The sequence below is a fragment of the Canis lupus genome, chromosome 9 (genome assembly GCF_048164855.1).
Source record: "Canis lupus baileyi chromosome 9, mCanLup2.hap1, whole genome shotgun sequence".
Taxonomy (NCBI): domain Eukaryota; kingdom Metazoa; phylum Chordata; class Mammalia; order Carnivora; family Canidae; genus Canis; species Canis lupus.
This window is the reverse complement of record NC_132846.1, coordinates 9,707,668-9,729,026: the sequence shown is the minus strand read 5'-3', so window position 1 is coordinate 9,729,026 and position 21,359 is coordinate 9,707,668. Positions and strand designations below refer to the sequence as shown.

Here is a 21,359-nt window from a genome sequence, read left to right as displayed (position 1 = left end):
TGGAACTAAGACCATAATATATTTCTCCTGAGTATACCAGGCTATTTCACTAACATATTACCTAAGACCTTTTTTCTTTTTTTAAATTTTATTTAAATCCATGTAATTAACATACATTGTATCATTAGTTTTAGAGATAGTGTTCAGTTATCCATCAGTTGCATATAACACCCAGTGCTCATTGAATCATGTGCCCGTCTTAATGCCCGTCACTCAGTTACCCTGTCCCTCCCGCCCCCACCTTTCCCCCAGCAACCCTCGGTTTTTTGCCTATAGTTAACAGCCTCTTATGGTTTTTCTCCCTCTCTGATTCCATCTTATTTTCCCTCCCTTCCCCTATGATCCTCTGTTTTGTTTCTTAAATTCCACATAGAAGTGAAATCATATAATTGTCTTTCTCTGACTTATTTTGCTTAGCATAATACCTTCTAGTTCCATTCACATCATTGCAAATTGTAAGATTTCATTTTTTTGATGGTTGAAAATATCCCATTATATATATGTATATATCCATTCATCTGTCACTTCTTTATCCATTCATCTGTCCATGGAAATCTCAGCTCTTTCTATAGCTTGGCTATTGTGGAAATTGCTGCTATAAACACTGGGGTGCAGATGCCCCTGCAGATCACTATGTTTTTGCCCTTTGGGTAAGTACTTAGTAGTGGATTTGCTGGGTCATAGGGTAGATCTACTTTTAACTTTTTGAGGAACCTCCATACTGTTTTCCAGAGTAGCTGCACCAGCTTGTATTCCCACCAACAGTGTAAGAGGGTTTCCCTTTCTTTGCATCCTCACCATTTGTTGTTTGCTGAATATTAATTTTAGCCATTCTGACCAGTGTGAGGTGGTATCTCCTTGTGGTTATGATTTGTATTTCCCTGATGCCAAGTGATGTTGTGCATTTTTTATGTGTCTGTTGGACATTTGTATGTCTTCCTTGGATAGATGTCTGTTCATGTGTTCTGCCCATCTCTTGACTGGGTTATTTGTTTTTTGGATGTTGAGCTTGGTAAGTTCTTCATAGATCTTGGATACCAGGTAGGCCTTTATCTGATAAGACATTTGCAAATATCTTCTCCCATTCTGTAGGTTGACTTTTGGTTTTGACAACTGTTACCTTTTCTGTGCAAAATCTTCCTATCTTGGTGAAATCCCAATAGTTCATTTTTGCTTTTGTTTCCCACCTAAGACCTTTCTTTTTTTTTTTTAATTTAATTATTTTAGGGATAACTGGGTGGCTCAGCGGTTGAGTGTCCACCTTTCGGCTCAGGACATGATCCCGAGGTGTAGGATCGAGTCCCACATTCCACTCCCTGTGAGGAGCTTGTTTCCCCCTCTGCCTTTGTCTCTGCTTCTCTCTCTGTGTCTCTCATGAATAAATAAATAAAAATCTTCTTAAAAAATAAAATAAACATTAATTATTTTAAGTAATCTTTACCAATGTGGGTCTCAAATTCTGAATTTGAGAACAGTATGGAGGTTCTTCAAAAGGTTAAAAGTAGATCTACCCTATGACCCAGCAATTCCACTACTAAGAGTATCAAGAGTCCCATACTCTTCCAGCTGAGCCAGCCAGGCACCCCAAATTTTTTTCTAAAAATGTTTGCATTATTATAAATAATTTAATGCAAACCCATAGGCCTTTCTCTTCAAAAAAATATGTCCTGCTGAAAGCTCCCTTATATCTCCTCGGTGAGGAGGAGTAAGAGAGAAATTTATTGTTTTAAATTGATCAAAAAGATCATTTTAAACATAAAGATATGGTAGGTGGCCTTCTAAATGTAACTTATAAAAATGTGTTTCTTAAACTTCTTTCATGACCTCTTAGAATTCACTATCACTGCTAACTGCTTTGTTGGGAAAATGTAAAATATTGCTGTTATATGAAAATTTTATCATTTATCCCATTTACTGTACTTGTGGTGAGCTATTCCTTGGGATGAGGAAGTGGAAGAGGCTTTAAAAATTACTTACATTGGGGATCCCTGGGTGGTGCAGTGGTTTGGTGCCTGCCTTTGGCCCAGGGCACGATCCTGGAGACCTGGGATTGAATCCCACGTCGGGCTCCCGGTGCATGGAGCCTGCACCCTCTGCCTGTGTTGTGTCTCTGCCTCTCTCTCTCTGTGATGACTATCATAAATAAATAAAAATTTTTTAAAAAATTACTTACATTGAAAATGGTTCACCACAGGTTTCAGTATTTTACAAAATGACTTAATTGAGACCTGATGGGATATGTGTGTTTTAGTAGCTGTCAAGAACTGGAAACCAGCATTTAGAGGAAAGACCATTGAATATCAGAAAATTCAAGTCCTAGAGTCCATTTTGTTACTTAATAACTGTGTGATGTAGGGCTTCTCATTCTAATCTGTCTCATGTTCCTTCTAGCTGAAATGGAGTTCAAAACACCTGTCAGGTCTAACTCTGAAATTTATTCTCAAGAGAAAGTGAGATGTAAGTGATGGAGGTATATAAATAGCAAATGTGATACCCTGATTTTATTTCTGGATTTGATTTATGTTGGGACTCTGAAAGTCTCACAAACCCCCCAAAAGATAAGAATATGTATTGTCGCCCACTACTTAACCTTTATCCTCTTATATTCTACAAGTATGTTGAATTGCTTGAACATTATACTCTTCCTTAAGTATTCAAAATAAATACCACCAGAAAATCTTGACAACTTAAAAAATATTACATACTTTATATAGTATCCAAAACTTTTCATGCATTTTAGTAAGAAATGTGTCCTTTTTAAATGTGAGGTTTTTTTTTTTAATACCCTGTTAACATTTTTTTTTCTTGAGATTTTATTTATTTATTCATGACAGTCACAGAGAGAGAGAGAGGCAGAGACACAGGCAGAGGGAGAAGCAGGCTCCATGCACCGGGAGCCCGATGTGGGACTCGATCCCGGGTCTCCAGGATCGCGCCCTGGGCCAAAGGCAGGCGCCAAACCGCTGCGCCACCCAGGGATCCCTAAATATGAGGTTTTGATATAAATCCACACATCAACTTGGAAGGCATAGTTTTAATGCAGCTGCTGTACATATTCTTCGCAGCTTATGTGTAATTTCATTAGTCATTGTTAGGCCTATTAGTCAGAAGTTTCAAATATATAATGTGGCTGTCATTTTTAGTCATTATTTTTTAAACTGCTGATATACAATTTAGTGTGTTGATATTCAGCTTTATTTGCAGATTTCTCCTTCTGTTCTTTTGCAAATCAATGTGGGTAATCTCAGAATAACAGTGCCTCTTTTACTCTAAGCATTTTAGATGTGTCATCATATTAATTTTTTGCCCTTTACCATTTCCATTAATTAATTTTGCCCTTTAACTTTTGCTGATCAATGTGGACTAAATTGTAATTGCAACATTTCTATGAAATAATACCAAATTAAGGCTGATAGTGGCATGCTGTGAGTTAGTGAGGGATATTAACATTTTTGAACTTGGTAAGTTGATTTAAAACGAGACAGAACCAACTTTTGATTTATTTTTAAATTGTAGGTGTGAGAATTTTGAATATTACATTATAATTCAAGTTTTCTTGCAGTGTCTGTTAAATACGTATGGTTTGGAAACATGTGGCTTTACATTATCTCTATTCCATTTGCTGTCATTACAAAGTTAAAATATGCAGTGAGGTAAGGAAGGGATTAAATATCTCTTGAATATCTATATTAAATGCCATGCATGGATTGAAATATTGAATTTAACATAGATTACTCAATATGGGGGGCACCTGGCTGGCTCAGTCTGTAGAACATGTGACTCTTGAACTTGGGGTTGTGAGTTCAAGCTCCATGTTGAGTGCAGAGCTTACTTAAAAAGATAGATTACCCAATATGGTTGTCTATATATTCATTAAGCAAACATATAATCATTACCTACTATGCGCCAGACAATGTACCAGATAGTGAGGGTAAAGTAATGAATAAAATTTAGTTCCTTTTCCAAAAGAACTCAGATTCTAGTGGAGGAGATGAACATATAGTCATATGTGTACAGTAAAATTAGTGCCACATTGGAGGTATGCATCGGGTACTATGGAAACACTACAGGAAAATCACTTTGATTTTCATATTTAGGGAAGACTTTCTGGAAAGCCTAATGCCACCTAATATACCTCTTAAAAATTTAGAAAATAATTATAAATGGAATACATGGACATGTAACAATAATAAAAATGACTTAGAAGATTTTGTAATCAAAGAAAGCAGAATCATTCTATTCAACAGCTAATTGGCTCCCTAAGGGTAAGTTCTTTTAAATATTTTTGCTTTCATTTCTTTTGGTGGTTCTTACATATTACTAAATTATATGATTAGACCTCTTTGGTGTCTTTTAGAGTTACTTATTTGATAACTTCTACAGGTTACTTTTGTGGTAATAAATAATGACCTGATACATTGTTAAGAGGTGATAGTATTGCCTCTACTGTTTCCTCCATGTTTTTACGTTTATCTCTCTTCACTATTTATCAACTAACCTATTGTTTATATATTATGATTTTTATCATTTGTAGTTTGATATGAGACATGCAACCAAGTTTTGCACTCTTTCAGCATTAATTGACTCTGAAAGTTTACATTTCTGTGACTATGCTGGGTCATATACTGTGCTATGATGAAATGGATTCTCTTTTAACTATCAATTACTTAAAAACATACCAAAGATGTATTTACTCCACATGTGAATCATGACTTAACAAAACTCTATCTCCACTCTTTCCCATGCTTTGGATTAGCAATTGATACTTCTTGTTTTAAAAAAGATAATAGGCATTTTCACATATTCTCCCCATATGTTCTCAAACAGAGATCTTTTCCCAAATTCCTTCCTCCTAGCAGCATAGATCATCCCACTCTCTTCTGAATCAGTTGCTTTCTGGGACTGAGGTACCTTTCTCCAGTCATTTCCTCTAGTCCTTTCCTGGGTAGAATACATAGTTTCTGAATCACATTGCTCCTTTTCCTCTCTCTCTCTCTCTCTCTTTCTCTCTCTCTCGTCCCTTATTTTTCTAGTCAGCATCATAAACTAAGAAAAGATAGGTAGTAAGTACATATAATATAAGCAAAAGTCTTTATTCTGCTCTGTGTGTGTGCCTGTGAAAGAGAGAAAGAGAGAAAGAGAGAGAGAGAGAGGTGGAAAGATTGGACTGGGTACATCATTCTAGAGTTAAAATCTTTTTTCCGTAAAGTAGAAGACATTGATCTATTTTCTTAGCATTCAGTATTGGTGATAAATCTAAATCAACCCATTCTCACTCTTTTTTAGATAACCTGTTTTTAATCTTCAAAGCTTTTATGATCTTCTCTAGGTGGAGATCTTAATTACGGTAATTCAGCCCTCTACTTTGTACTTTAAGCGCTCATATCTTTCAATTGTGAGGAATTGGTCTGTTATTTCTGCATTAATGTTAAGCATCATATCATGAGGGCCTTATAGATACATTTACTGAGAACTTTAGACTTTATCTTACAGGCACTGCGTGTTTTGATTGTGAAAGTAGTAGTAGTGAGGGAAGATATATTTACAGATTAGAGGCAGGGAGGAAAGTTAGAAGACTTTTGAAAGAGCTCATATTGATAATGAGAATCTGAACTAAAGGAGAAAGATCAAAGTGAAGATGAAGAAGAAATAATAAAAAGATAGTATAGAAGAAATTTCTAACATTAACTAAAAATATCAAGGCAAGAAGTGCTAAGAATCCAAATAGGATAAATGCAATACAAAGTAAAACAAAACAAAACAAAAATTACCTTGGCAAATCATGATAAAACTTCTGAAAACTACAGATAAAAAGAAAACCTTAAAGGCATCTAGAAAAAAAAGATGAATTACTTTTCAAGGAGCTAATAAAGACAAGATTATCAACTATTTTCTCTAAAAAAACAGTGGAAGCAAGAAAATAAGAGTGATAATCTTTGATATGCTAAAATAAAATAAGATGTTTCATAGCTTATAATTAAAATCTAGTCTATTTCTACTTCTGTTTAATTTGCTATCCAGGGCAGCCCCAGTGGCACAGTGGTTTAGCGCCGCCTGCAGCCCAGGGCGTGATCCTGGAGACCCTGGATTGAGTCCCATGTCAGGCTCTCTACATGAAGCCCGCTTCTCTCTCTGCCTCTCTCTTTCTCTCTGTCTCTATGAATAAATAAAATCTTAAAAAAATAATTTGCTATCCAATGGGAGATGCCACTGTTCATTAAGACAAAATTTTCCTGGAATGATGTACTGTTCTGCAAAATTACAAGAGAAGAAAGATTTCATAGCAGAAAAACTACTGACTTGAATTCAGGAGATTGAGAGATCACTGTGAAAAAGTATAATTCAAATAATTAATTTTGGAAGATAATGGGCTTCGGTAGAGCAATTAAGAGATTTAAATGCTCAGTAGTTAATATGTTCTAAATGGTTAAGAGTCGTGTACAATCTAGAAGCAAGAGTCAGCATTTTTAAAGAAGATTTGTTTATTTATTAGAGAGAGAGAGAGCAAGGGGAGAGGCAGAGGGAGCAGGGTCCCTGCATAACCTGGGGATCATGACATGAGACAAAATCAAGCATCAAGAATCAAAGTTTAACTGACTGAGTCACCCAGGCACCCCAAGAGTCAACTTTTTAAAAACTCTCTTCTGCTCTATTGTTTAATCATTTTTACATCTCCTTTTCCTTATACTTATCATAAGAAAGTTGACATAGATCAACTGAGGCAATATTTGTAAAATATATTAAGGCCAATAATATAATGAAATGAAAATTATGAAAAGAAGGCTGTGTACAATATACAATTTATAAACAGAGTCAGAGTAGGTGTTTTCAATAACTGTTAGACAGTAAATATGAAAATAGGGCTATGCAATTTAATGTCCAGGCAGATATTATGAAAACAAAATTGAGAAGCAGTACAACAGAGTGATTAAAGGTATGGGCTTTAGAGGTCATTTCCCTAAGTGAAAATGGCAGCTTTTCAAATTATTAGCTGTGTAGTATCTGGACGCTTCTTAACCTATCTGAATTTCAGTTTCTGTATCTAGACAACTTTTTAAAGATTGTAGCATAAAATTGTAAACATTCTTCAGATGTTAGCTGTTCTTATAATGAAAAGTTGGCAAACTTAGTACAGTCATAGTAATTATATAATGCCTTAGGCAAAGGAAGTACCTGAGGAACTTTACATTTTATATAATAATGAAAGAGTGAAAACAGAAAACAATTATTGAATTCCTGATAAATGGTAAGAATTTGTAGTAGAGTCAATCAATCCATTCTAGACAGAATTGAAAGTAGATGAATTATATCTTTTCATGCTAAGAAATACCTCTCTCCTTTCTACTTTTCGTGTGCCCTATCTTTTGGTAAGAACTATTTTTATTCATATATATATATATATATATATATATATAAATGATTTTGTTTATTTATTCATGAGAGACACAGGGACAGAGAGGCAGAGACATAGGCAGAGGGAGAAGCAGGCTCCCTGCAAGGAGCCGATGCGGGACTCTATCCCAGGATCTCAGGATCAAGGCCTGAGCCAAAGGCAGATGCTCAACTGATAGCCACCCGAGTGTCCCTATTTTTACATTTTAAAAGATTTTTTTTTTAAGTGAGCTTTACACCCAACATGGGGCTCGAACTTACAACTCTAAAATTAGGAGTTGCTCACTCCACTGACTGAGCCAGCCAGATGCTGGGTAAAACTAGTAAAAACGAGTAAAAATCCGTAAAAACTACTTTTATTTTATTTTTATTATTTTTTACTTAAATTCGATTTGCCAACGTATAACACCTAGTGCTCATCCCATCAAGTGCCCTCCTAGTGCCCGTCACCCAGTTACCCATCCCCTCATCCACCTCCCCTTCGGCAACCCTTTGTTTCCCAGAGTTAGGAGTCTCTCATGGTTTGCCTTCCTCTCTAATTTTTCCCCACTCAGTTTTCCTCCTTTTTCTTATAATCCCTTTCACTATTTCTTATATTCCACCTGTGAGTGAAGCCATATGATGATTGTCCTTCTCCAATTGTAAAAACTATTTTTAGAAAAGCATCTGAAATCAATCATTTATAACTGGATATAAATTCAATTTGTTTTTCCTTCTCCTTAGAAGATTGTCTCAAATTTGATCTTCCCTTTATTAGATATTTTACTCTACTAAAGGAAATCTAGACATTTTTGAGTAAGCAAGGCATACTTTGGGAAGTTATGAAGTGATCTTTTCAGGAATTCCTGAAGTATTAAATTAGGTTGGGAATAATTTATGTATATATCAAACACACCCTAAAATAATACAGATACCTAAGCCGGTTATTAATATCTGCTTGTTGAAAATTATTTAAATGATTTCTAAAAAAAAAAATCAAATGTCACTTTATAATTCGTCTTTATTGGTCACCAGACTGTGCCCTAAAGTAATGCAGAAGTTTCAAGTTTTACATAAAGTCAAATCATGAAACTTGATTATATACAGCTAAATTTAGGTATTATTATTACTATATTTGGATTATATTGGTGGGGTTGGCTTTTAACTTGTACTTATATATATGAATGCCTTGCCACTCTCAATTAGAGTCAAGCTTATACTGATCAAGAATAATTGGGCACCTGACTTGCTCAGTCAGTCAGACATATGACTCTTGATTTTGGGGTCATGAGTTTGAGCCCCATGTTAGGCACAGAAATTACGTAAAAAAATAATGAAGAAAAGTACTTCTGGTGGAGTTTCTTGGATAGCTTTCATGAATAGGAAATACTGGTCTCTATAAGTTAGGGGAGTAGGATGCTATAACAAAGAGAATAATGATTCAGTATGTTAAATAAGATAGAAGTTGATTTCTCCTTTGCATAATAGTTCAAATGGAATGGTTCTGTTCTATGAGGTTATTCAGAGATCCAGATTCTTTCTATTGGTTGCTCTATCACCCCCAAGAGCTGTCTTTCCCTGTATGGTAGAGGAAGGATCTTTATAAATCTCAGCTGATGAGAAGGAGAAGGACAACATGGTGGATGCGTAGACATGGTCCCAAGATGTAGGTCCATAAGAGGCATATATCACAGTGTATTCTATGGAGAAAACAGTCATAGAAATTTATTAAGGAGACTGGAAAATTCTGTTAAGTTATATGTCTAGGCATAAAGGGAAAATAAATTTTAATAGAAAACTAGTGGCCTTTGCCTTATGGTGTGTGCTATTTCTGTTGATCGTGATAAGGTTTCTTGGTTATATGCAGGTTTGTTTTTTTTTTTCCTGAAAAGTGTAAGAATTGATATAGTTTCTGTCTGGACCCTTAAACTGGAGAAATAATACCACCGTTATTTTTCTACATACTGTGTGCATTGTTATATCTTGACTATAATGGTGAGAAATTATGATCTTTCTTTGAATAAGATCCTTTCTACTCTTTTTAAAAACTTGTTTGATCTCAGAAGACTAGAGAGCAATATTAAAAATTGTGATTTACCTCTGTCTCATGAATCTGTTTCTAGTACTTTTTATTTAGAGGGGGAAAAGCCAACTTCTACTACTAACTCTGCAATGAAAAATAAGTTCATGGTAGATCAAAACACATTTTAATCTTTCTTCCTGAATCAGTGCTCAATTTAAGTGTTGCTTAATAGATACCTTCTAATATGTGCTCTTTTTTATTTTTTTATTTTATTTTTTTAAGAGCTTAATCTTTTTTTAAAGATTTTATTTATTTATTCATGAAAGACTGAGAGAGGCAGAGACACAGGCAGAGGGAGAAGCAGGCTCCATGCAGGGAGCCCGATGTGAGACTCGATCCTGGGACTCCAGGATCATGCTCTGAACTGAAGGCAGACGCTCAACCACCGAGCCACCCAAGTGTCCCTAATATGTGCTCTTTTAAAATTATCTAGAGTACAGGTAACTTTTAATGGGAGATTTGTCAGAGAAATAAAAGATAAGGCTTTCTTTATGGTTAATAATTCATTCTTCTACTGAGATAGAATATTAGATACATTATTGTTAGAAAGAAAAGAGAATGGTGTCCATCTGTGTAGGGTAGTTATTATCCTCTAATTTTATATTATGACCAAATTTATGTTTTGATGTAACATGACTTTTTGCATGTAGCAAGTCTCCAACAGACCCAAGAAACCCCTCATTACCATTATTTACTAACATTTGCTTAAATTGTCAATTAGAAATTATTTGTTTTGGCTGAAGGGTTTGCCTTGCTAAAATTCAGCTTTCTCTGCAAGATTAATGCTTTAAACTTTATAATAATTTTATATTGGCTGAATTTGTTCTTGAGTTTCTTGAGGTTTCACTTTGATATGAGCAAGCAGAATGCTTGAAGTAGCTGTGAACAGGTCCACTGATTAGGGAAATGGACACAAAAGGATTTTTTGCTTGAAAGATGAGATTAATTTGTGGAATTGTTCTTCACAGAGGGTCACTTTGAGTTCAAACTGATTTATACAGGATAAATTAGAACTGATCATGCCCACTAAAAGAATTTATGTGCAGAAGACATGCAACATTGCCTGAATTTTTAGTCTTCATTTTTAAGTTAGAAAATTATTATTGGTGATTTAATGAAAAAAGAAAAAGAAACAACTTCATGGACAAACAATAGTGAATTGACAATACCAAGATTTAATTTTCATTAATCATGCTAAAAATTTTGATGAAGAGATTTTTAAATTTATATAGCACCTTAATAATAAAATATATTGGTGATACATCCAAAGGCTTGGTGAAATATGATTTAATTAACATGCTTTTGTTAATAAGGGTATTGATCTATCATTGATATTTTGAAGTTGTCAGTCAAATGTTAACATTTATTTTCAGCCCTGAACTTTAAATAAATTGCAGATAAGATGGCTTGGTGATGAAGGAAGAAGACCTTTTCCCCTAACTGAACAAAAAATAGGTCCTAACAAAAAATAGGTCCTGCTTGTTTTGAGATTTTCTGAATGTTTAGGCCTTTGTAAATTGTAAAGTAAATAAATAAAAGTTTAAAGTTTGTGCTAGGTAAATCTGTCACTTTAAATTGGATTCAAGACATGGTCATGGCTGCCCATAACTGTACTGGTGTGAATTCTTGAGCTCTAAGTTTTAGGTTTAGAATTTTTTTTTTTTCCTTTAAAGATGTGGGAGCCCGACGCGGGGTCTCCAGGATCACGCCCTGGGCCAAAGGCGGTGCTAAACTGCTGAGCCAGCCCGGGCTGCCCTAGGTTTATTTTTTATTTTTATTTTTTTAAAGATTTATTTATTTATGATAGATATAGAGAGAGAAAGAGGCAGAGACACAGGAGTAAGGAGAAGCAGGCTCCATGCAGGGAGCCCGACGCGGGACTTGATCCTGGGACTCCAGGATCGCGCCCTGGGCCAAAGACAGGCGCCAAACCGCTGAGCCACCCAGGGATCCCCTACCCTGGGTTTAGATCTTACAGACAACTATGTTGTCAACTCTTGTAAAGTGGTGGGCCATGTTTTATTAACCTTTCTATACCTAGTTTCTGGTGTATAATAAACAATAAGTAAATATTAAATGGATATCTGATACTTCCTTAATAGATTCACATCCAACATTAATTCATGAGTAATTATCAATTCATTTTTTAAATGCTATGTGCTAAAGAAGAGCCAAAGATGAGTAAAACAAATGTCTGGTTAACAGAGGAGAGATTAGACAAGTCTGAATATAACTATAATATTAAGTGGGGTAAGGTGAGTATCCTGAGATAAATGTAAACAATATAAAATAGAGACACAAAGGGCTGAGAGTTTACACAGAGTTTGGAGATTGAAGACGGGCTTCAGGAGGATGTAATATTTGAGGTTGAACTTTGAAAGGTGGTCATGCAGCTGCATAGTCGGTTAGAAGGGTAGTCATGGCAGAGAGAATATTCTATATAAAGTATTAATGCAAATCAGACTATTTTCCACCTCTGAATGGCCATAGCTATTCTACAACAATTGCTTCACAATATGTATTAATAATCATATTTATCATACAGGGCTTTGTGATAGACTAAAGATGGCTATAAATACTTTGCTACTCTTTCCTTTGAAAGGTAAAGTCCAATTTTCATCTTTTTGAGTCTGAGTTGTCCTTTGTGAAGCTCTTAATGAATAGACTGCAATGGAAGTGAGATTCTGGGATTTATAAGGCTAGATCTGAAGCTATGCAACTTTTACTCATCCCTTTTTGAATTCTTGCCTTGGAAAACTGTCTCTCAGAGTCCTTAACAATCATATAAGAAATTTGACTACTCTTAACAGCCACACTGGAGACATCATGTGTAAGTCTTCTGGATACCAGTACCAGCTGAACTCAGCTTTCCAGCCATTCCAGTCAAGGTATATCACATGTGTGTTAAGCCTCTAGGACCTTTCAGAACAGCCCATCTACCAACTGAATACCATATAATGACCTCAGCTGCCTCCATGTGGAGTATAAGTATCATCAATCCTAACCCTGTCTGAGTTTTTAACTGATTTAATCAACATGAAATATAATAAATGGCTGTTGTTTTAAAACATCAACCTTTAGTTTAGTTCACTAATGGCAACAAGTGACTAGAATAGGCTATTATGAAGATTAAATGATTTACTTTATATAAAACACTTAGCACATTGCCTGGCACACAGTAAATATTGGGTAAACATTTTTGCTATTATAGCATTCTTGTACCACAACCACAATTATGAACTCTGCATGTGTGTGTGTGTGTGTGTTTGTGTGTATGTGTGATTTGCAAGGCCTGAGAAAATAAACTAAATGAAAGGCAATAATATGATGTACTTTCATATAAAACAGGCTTTGTTCAATTGTCATTCTGAAAGGAGTTCTTGCTTTTCTCTGGTTAAGCATTAAATAATGAGCTTTTCTCTCCTTAGACTTTTTCTCATATTATTATATACTAAACAGCCCATCTGAATGATCTTCACAACTTCACTGGCTTCATTTTCTATCAGTTGTTAGTGAATTCCAAATCTTTAGTCAACTTAGTTTTGAACTTCAGATGTGGATGTTCATTTGCTTACTAAAAATCTTCACCTACATGTACCAGTGTGGTAAAACCCAACTCTTCAACTCCTCACCCTTACCCCACAGATTTCTCTTGTTCGCTACCCACCCAGATGTTTCAGTCAAAATCCGAGTTTTAAGTAAAAAAAATCTGGCCTGAGACCACAAATCATATTGGTTATATGTTTGTAAAAAAGGATCATGTCATCTCCCTCTGCCGCTCACCCTGCTTGTGCACTCTCTCTCAAATAAATAAATAAATAAATACAATCTTAATAGGATCCTGTCTATAGGTGGTAATTGAAAAGTTTGAGGCTTTTATAACCCAGCTTACATACTATGATACAGGAATTTCTATGTTGTATGAAGCAACAATGTGTATAAATAGTAAAGAACACTTTACAAGTTGTGTGATACTTGGGATGTGCTAAGGAAACTACAACAGTTTGGCAACCCTTGGGAGTTAGATCTTCTCTACCTTTTGTTTATTTTTCATGCTCAAACCTATAGAGGCTTGTGACTACATACATTCAGCCGAATTTTAATCTGCAGGATGTCAATCAGCCATATAGAATTCATTTCTCCACATATTGCTTTTTTTTCCCTCAGTTCAAGTTTAATAGAAGCAACAAAAGATAAAAAATGATGCCCGACTACTGTATACAGCAGTTGACCTGCCCCATAGCCATAGCTCAGGCCATTCTCCCTAGAGGAAGAAACTGGCCTCCTCAACCCCTGGAGGAAAGGCCTGTCCTGTCCTGTACAACATCTGTACGGAGTCTGAAGTCTTGTGTTTTAAGCATGGCAATAGTGCAAAGGAGGTTCTGTCTTCATGGCTGCCCTCTGCAGCCTGCCCTAAAATGGCCCAGTGCTCGCTTCTGCTTAGACAAATATTCTCTGCTCTTCTGGACATCAGGCTTGATGGTATCACTGTCAGGCTTCTAGCCAGCTAAGTACACTTCCCCATGCTTGTCAGTTAACTGGAAGTCTCAGAATCTCATCCAGGGACCAGCCCACTGGGAGGTCACTCACAGTTATCTGCTGAAGGGTACCTTTATCACCAAATGATAAAGGTGCCCCTGAACAAAATACCTTCAACAGCCTTAAGACTCCATAGTCCTGAATGCTGGTACACTTGAGATCTAATACCATGTTCATGGGTATTAGGAATGTTCGTGGATCCCAGTCTTCCTTGTTACCTGGGTATGTTGATCGATGCCAAGCAATAAAAATGAGAATCCACACCAATCACTTGGCAGTTGAGTTTCTTTTTTGTTTGTTTTTTGTTTTTGTTTTTTTGGCAGTTAAGTTTCTTAAATTCTTCTGCTCTGTCACTGGAAGCAATGATCTCTGCAGGCCACACAAAGGTGAAGTGAAGAGGGTAAAAGAAGAACACAATCGATTTTCCTTTGTAGTCAGATTGGCTGATATCATTGAACTGGCCATCTGACATAACAACCATGGCTTTGAAGTTGGGGGTAGAGTGCCCAATTTTGACATTTCCTGAAGACATCTTGACTTGGCAGCTCTGAGACAGAACACTCCAAAGACTAGTCAGGAGGAAGACACTATACATTTCTTAACGCATTGCTACTGTTAGCAGTGGCAAACCCATTTTTTTTTTCTAGTTGGCACACATGCATTTCTTCTCTTTGTAGTCATGTCAAACATAGACATTTTTCTACACTAGCTATGTGTCCAGTCCCACATGAATACTAAAGTCTTGATATTTTATTTTATTTTTAAATTTTATTTATTTATTCATTAGACACACACACACACACACACACACACACACACACACACACACAGGCAGAGACACAGGCAAAGGGAGAAGCAGGCTCCATGAAGGGGACCCAATGTGGGACTCGATCCAGGGTCTCCAGGATCACACCCTGGGCTGAAGGCGGCACTAAACCGCTGAGCCACCCGGGCTGCCCAAGTCTTGATATGTTAAATGAAATTTAATCAACTACTTAGACTTAATTATTTCATCTCCTAATGTCATTTTTAATATAATCTTTATTTGTATTTCAGTACAACTTTATGATAATTTATGGTACTCTAATCTTTAATCCTGGTAATAATTGTAACAAAAATTTCTATGGGTTAAATTTGGGAAACACTCTTTCTGTTGAAGATTTACCATATATGCTAATATACTTAGTAAGTAAAGGCTTGTGGGAAAATTATACTTGTTTAGCTTGTTTAATCCCATGGTTGCCCTGCAACTTAAAAAAAAAAAAAGTTCACATTTGTCAAGCTATTTACTCTTTAGTTTGAAAGACTTGGAACTTTAAAATTGATACTCACTTTAGTTAATTTCATGAATGCCTTTTCTATTGCATTGACTCATTGAGAGAGGAAATCTTTTATGTGTATACTTTCCACTTGGGTAGACTACATAAGAGTCTTTTTTCTCTTTCTTCAACAGCTTCCCTAATTGTTCACTATTGCTTTAGATGATTTCTGAAATTCCTTGACAATCAGTCTTAGGTGGGCTTGCTTTCTGAAGGTGAGACTTTCTCCTTTCACTGACCACATTCAGACATTGCCAAATCTGCCTGTCGTATTTTTGACTCTATGCCTTTTTCCTTTCCTTTTTTTGCATTGCAGTCTTTGTCTTGCCAATGCTCTTTCAGCTTAACAGAATATTATTTTTGTGTTCCCACAATGACTTTATAAGAAAATTTATCCATTAGAGGATAGCTGTATACCTCAGAGTGCTTCCTTTAACAAATTATTTTGCATAGGTTTCCTTTAGCCTCAAATCTTCTGTGCACCTCATATGGGTTCCAAATATCTTTGACTTTTCAGAAATGCATCCGTTGTACAAAATGAAGCATGTCTGTAATGAGCTTACAAGCATGTGCTACTGTAATAGCACTAAAGGAAGAATAGTGTTTTGGCAGAGACATTAATTAGTTGCTTTAGTAAAAACAGCTACAACTCCATCTTCTACTCAGCATAGAATATGCACTTTTGGTCTTTAGGTCAACTCATATAAGACAATTAACTGGCAGGAAAGTCAGCACTCTTCACTACATGGATACAACAATATCAGGGAAGTGTTAGAATAACTTAAACTTCCCTAATGAGCTTCAGGACTTTAATGAGAAGATTTTCTATGCTTGTATAATTAATATTGCTCTGTGATAGAAAGAGGACTCATGTATGTACGTATGTCAAGGAAATGTAGAGCAAAAGAGTTCAAGATAAATGATTAAGAGGAAGTTAAGAAGTGGTTAATCCCTTAGAGCCCAAAGGGGATTAATTATTGATAACCAGTAACTGCCACCAGCACGAGTGGTCTCTCCAAATAATTATTATAGCCTACAATAAAATAGCAAACAACTATTTTTAAGCTACCAGCAGTTTAACCATTTATTTTCTGAATTTAGTCAACCAAGCAATATGTGCTGGCTGGCTATATAATTATGTGAAATTATGAATCTATATAGTGTATTTAAAGACACTATTGTTATTTATGATTGGTCTTAAATTTTTTCTCCATAAAAATCATCATTGTAAGTCACTAAGTCAAAGTGGATGAAATGGCTCTGTGTGTTTATGTGTATGTATGTTCATGTGCATGCATGTTTGTGTGGGTACACAGCTCTGGGTGTGTGTGGGGGTACATTTGGGAAGCTAGTACGTTAGAATGAGATGAAAAAAGAAGAAAGAATAAGAAAAAGAGATAGTCCAAAAGAGTTACTGATATTGAGTAAAACATTATTAGAATATGTGGCCATATATAATCGATAGCTTTCTTGCACAAATGCAAATATAGGTTTCTCGTGCTTTCCTAAAGTTCCCTTCTGCAAAAGACCTGCATTAATACCTGCTTTCACTATCTCAAAAGAAATGTGAAGAGACTTTTCATTTTTTACGCAATGGTGATTACTTCTTCATTTTATGCCGTTTTAGCTTATAAAAGCTTACATAGGAGCACTCTACTCTCAGAGAGTGGTGAAAACCTATAGTTTTTAAGTTACTGGTCTTCGCTATCACCCATTGAAGCAGACTGTAAGATGTCAGGAAGTAGTGAGAATTTAGTTTAGTGAAAGGAAGTGACTAGATGTAGTGAGAAGTAGAAGTAATGAGAGTAGTGAAGATGTTAAGGATGATGGAAGATTCAGGTAGATGGTCATCAGATTTTACTAAAGGTTGGCCGTGGGATCCCTGGGTGGCGCAGCGGTTTGGCGCCTGCCTTTGGCCCAGGGCGCGATCCTGGAGACCCGGGATCGAATCCCACGTTCAGGCTCCCGGTGCATGGAGCCTGCTTCTCGCTCTGCTTCTCTCTCTCTCTCTCTCTGTGACTATCATGAATAAACAAATAAAATCTTTAAAAAAAAATAAAGGTTGGCCGTGTACATGAGCAAAAACTAGAGAGGAGGTTAGCAAAGACTAGGAGACTAGGATGGCTTTTTAAATTCTAACTGGGGAAATAGTGGTTATAGAGAAAAAGGAGTAAGAGCAAACATAGAAGATGGAGGAGAGAATTATTTTGTTGGTGTTGTTAGCTGCCTCTGAATGTGTGTTCAGAAGGTTTTAATTTCTGCAGGACACATCACATTTATTTATTTATTTAAAAAGCAGTTAAATTGGGATGCCTGGGTGGGTCAGTTGGTTAAGCATCTGCCTTTGACTCAGGTCATGATCCTGGGGTCCTGGGATGGAGCCCTGCTTTAGGCTCCTTGCTCAGAGGGGAGCCTGCCTCTCTCTTCCTCTGCCTGCCATTCTGCCTACTTGTGCTCTCTCTCTCAAATAAATAAATAAAATCTTTTAAAAAATTGGTTATGTCGTGATCCAGATATACTTCTTGAAACCTGTTAGGAAAGGCAGTCTCCTGCCTCAGTCTTTCAATCTCATCTTGGCTGCCTAAGAATGATCCTCAGGCCTGGATTACTTCCTTTACCAAGAGATAGGGACCCTCACTGTCTTTCTGGGCTTACTGCCTTGGATGAGAATATCTTTCCTTGTGTCAGACTCAATATGTACTCCTTTGTTCTATTTAAAGAGATGTTTCAGGGACACCTGGATGGCTGGCTCAGCTGTTGAGTGCCTGCCTACGGCCTAGGGTGTGATACTGGAGTCCTGGGATTGAGTTCCACAAAGGAGGGAACTTCCACATCGGCCTCCCTGCCTATGTCTCTGTCTCTTTCTCCGTGTGTCTCACATGAATAAATAAAATCTTTAAAAAATAATAAAGAGATTTCAGGAGTGCCTGGGTGGCTCAGTTGGTTAAGCATCTGCTTGGGCTCAGGTCATGATCTCATATAGGGCTCCCTGCTTAGCAGAGGAGTCTGCTTCTCCCTCTCTCTCTGCCCTCCCATCCCCCTGCCTCACACACACTCTCTCTTTCTGTCTCCAAATAAATAAGATCTTAAAAAAAAATACATGTTTCAATGGCCCATAGGCACACCAAAAACTTTCTGTATTTCAGATGCAATAGGGGAGAGGGTAACGTCCTTGTAATTCAGCAAAAACTGGGATTCATGCATCCACACTGCCTGTGATAGCTGTGGAATGAATTTGTTGTCCTAGGAGTGGTACACTCCAATGGATTGGATCTTGTGCACACTTTCTCTACTTTCTTATTATGAGTGAATATAGTACCATTTGGTCTGGTGTGCGTATTATCTGTTCTCAGAACTACTCCACCAGTCTCTTCCCTGGGTGTCACTTATCTGCCTTTTAAGCTTGGCTGCCCTCATGTGATATTCTGTCAAGCACAGCCTGATCACTGGGTGAAGGGTAAAATAAAGTTTTTCCTTCTTAAGCTTCAATGAGAATTGTGCTATGGTTTGGAGGTCAAAGGAGGATTACAAATCATTAATCATCCATCAATACTGATTACCATTAAGAATGAATATTTCGGGTCTATCAGCTTATTGCTGCATCTATATTTTTCTTAGATCAAAGAATATTGGCCAACCCAGCATCATCTCAGTTGGCTGAATTGTGCCTTGGTACAAACTTTTTAGAAGGACCACACAGTATTCTTCTCTTAGGTATCACAGTCTTCCTCTCAAGAATTTTTCCAAGGGTAATGGGTGACTTTCCTCACTGCTGTGGATCTCCAGACCTATTTATTTATTTATTTATTTATTTATTTATTTATTTATTGGAGTTCAATTTGCCAACATATAGCATAACACCCAGTGCTCATCCCATCGAGTGCCCCCCTCAGTGCCCGTCACCCAGTCACCCCCAGCCCCCGCCCACCTCCCTTTCTACCACCCCTTGTTTCCCAGAGTTCGGAGTCTCTCGTGTTCTGTCTCCCTTTCTGATATTTCCCACTCATTTTCTCTCCTTTCCCCTTTATACCCTTTCACTATTTTTTATATTCCCCAAATGAATGAGACCACATAATGTTTGTCCTCCGATTGACTTACTTCACTCAGCATAATGCCCTCCAGTTCCATCCACGTTGAAGCAAATGGTGGGTATTTGTCGTTTCTAATGTCTGAGTAATATTCCATTGTATACATAGACCACATCTTCTTTATCCATTCATCTTTCGATGGACACCAAGGCTCCTTCCACAGTTTGGCTATTGTGGACATTGCTGCTATAAACATCAGGATGTAGGTGTCCCGGCGTTTCACTGCATCTGTATCTTCGGGGTAAATCCCCAGGAGTGCAATTGCTGGGTTGTAGGGCAGATCGATCTATTTTTAACTCTTTGAGGAACCTCCACACAGTTTTCCAGAGTGGTTGCACCAGTTCACATTCCCACCAACAGTGCAAGAGGGTTCCCCTTTGTCCACATCCTCTCCAACATTTGTTGTTTCCTGCCTTGTTAATTTGCCCCATTCTCACCGGTGTGAGGTGGTATCTCATTGTGGTTTTGATTTGTATTTCCCTGATGGCCAGTGATGTGGAGCATTTTCTCATGTGCTTGTTGGCCATGTCTATGTCTTCCTTGGTGAAATTTCTGTTCATGTCTTTGCCCATTTCATGATTGGATTGTTTGTTTCTTTGCTGTTGAGTTTAATAAGTTCTTTATAGATCTTGGAAACTAGCCCTTTATCTGATATGTCATTTGCAAATATCTTCTCCCATTCTGTAGGTTGTCTATTAGTTTTGTTGACTGTATCCTTTGCTGAGCAAAAGCTTCTTATCTTGAGGAAGTCCCAATAGTTCATTTTTGCTTTTGCTTCTCTTGCCTTCATGGATGTATCTTGCAAGAAGTTACTGTGGTCAAGTTCAAAAAGGGTGTTGCCTGTGTTTGATAGAATCTTGTCTCACATTTAGATCTTTCATCCATTTTGAGTTTATCATTGTGTATGGTGCAAGAGAGTGGTCTAGTTTCATTCTTCTGCATGTGCCTGTCCAGTATTCCCAGCACCATTTATTGAAGAGACTGTCTTTTTTCCAGTGGATAGTTTTTCCTGCTTTGTCGAATACTAGTTGACCATAAAGTTGAGGGTCCACTTCTGGATTCTCTATTCTGTTCCATTGATCTATGTGTCTGTTTTTGTGCCAGTACCATACTGTCTTGATGACCACAGCTTTGTAGTACAACCTGAAATCTGGCATTTTGATGCCCCCAGCTATGGTTTTCTTTTTTAAAATTCCCCTGGCTATTCGGGGTCTTTTCTGATTCCACACAAATCTTAAGATAATTTGTTCCAACTCTCTGAAGAAAGTCCGTGGTATTTTGATAGGGATTGCATTAAGTGTGTAAATTGCCCTGGGTAGCATTGACATTTTCACAATATTAATTCTGCCAATCCATGAGCATGGAATATTTTTCCATCTCTTTGTGTCTTCCTCAATTTCTTTCAGAAGTGTTCTGTAGGTTTTAGGGTATAGATCCTTTACCTCTTTGGTTAGGTTTATTCCTAGGTATCTTATGCTTTTGGGTGCAATTGTAAATGGGATTGACTCCTTAATTTCTCTTTCTTCAGTCTCATTGTTAGTGTATAGAAATGCCACTGACTACTGGGCATTGATTTTGTATCCTGCCACATTGCCAAATTGCTGTATGAGTTCTAGCAATCTTGGGGTGGATTCTTTTGGGTTTTCTATCTACAGTATCATGTCCAGACCTCTCTTACTTCACATTTAGAGGAATCTGCAATCCACATCCTCTCTTAAACTCTACTTTCCCTTTATTTTTTCACATTTGATATTGATTACCATAAAAGCAGAATCTGAATCATTACCAACAAAGGTATTATCTATTTTTCCTTGAACCAAAGGGCATAATGTTTAAGATAGTCCTGGAAGGAGGGGATAGTACACTATCTGTCTCGTATGGCAAAGAGAATGGAGAGTCATAAAAACCTTGTACATATTCAAATTATTTAGACATTCATATTCTGCCAAATTTGTATGT

At 36.8% G+C, this 21,359-nt stretch overlaps 1 long non-coding RNA gene and 1 pseudogene across 1 annotated transcript in view; one reads left to right on the top strand and one right to left on the bottom strand.

Moving 5' to 3' along the window:
- Positions 1–21,359, top strand: part of LOC140639758 (uncharacterized) — a 106,997-nt gene that overhangs the window by 15,945 nt on the left and 69,693 nt on the right. The gene's annotated exons all lie outside the window — the stretch shown is intronic.
- LOC140640602 (peroxiredoxin-1 pseudogene) lies at positions 13,843–14,525 on the bottom strand (annotated as a pseudogene).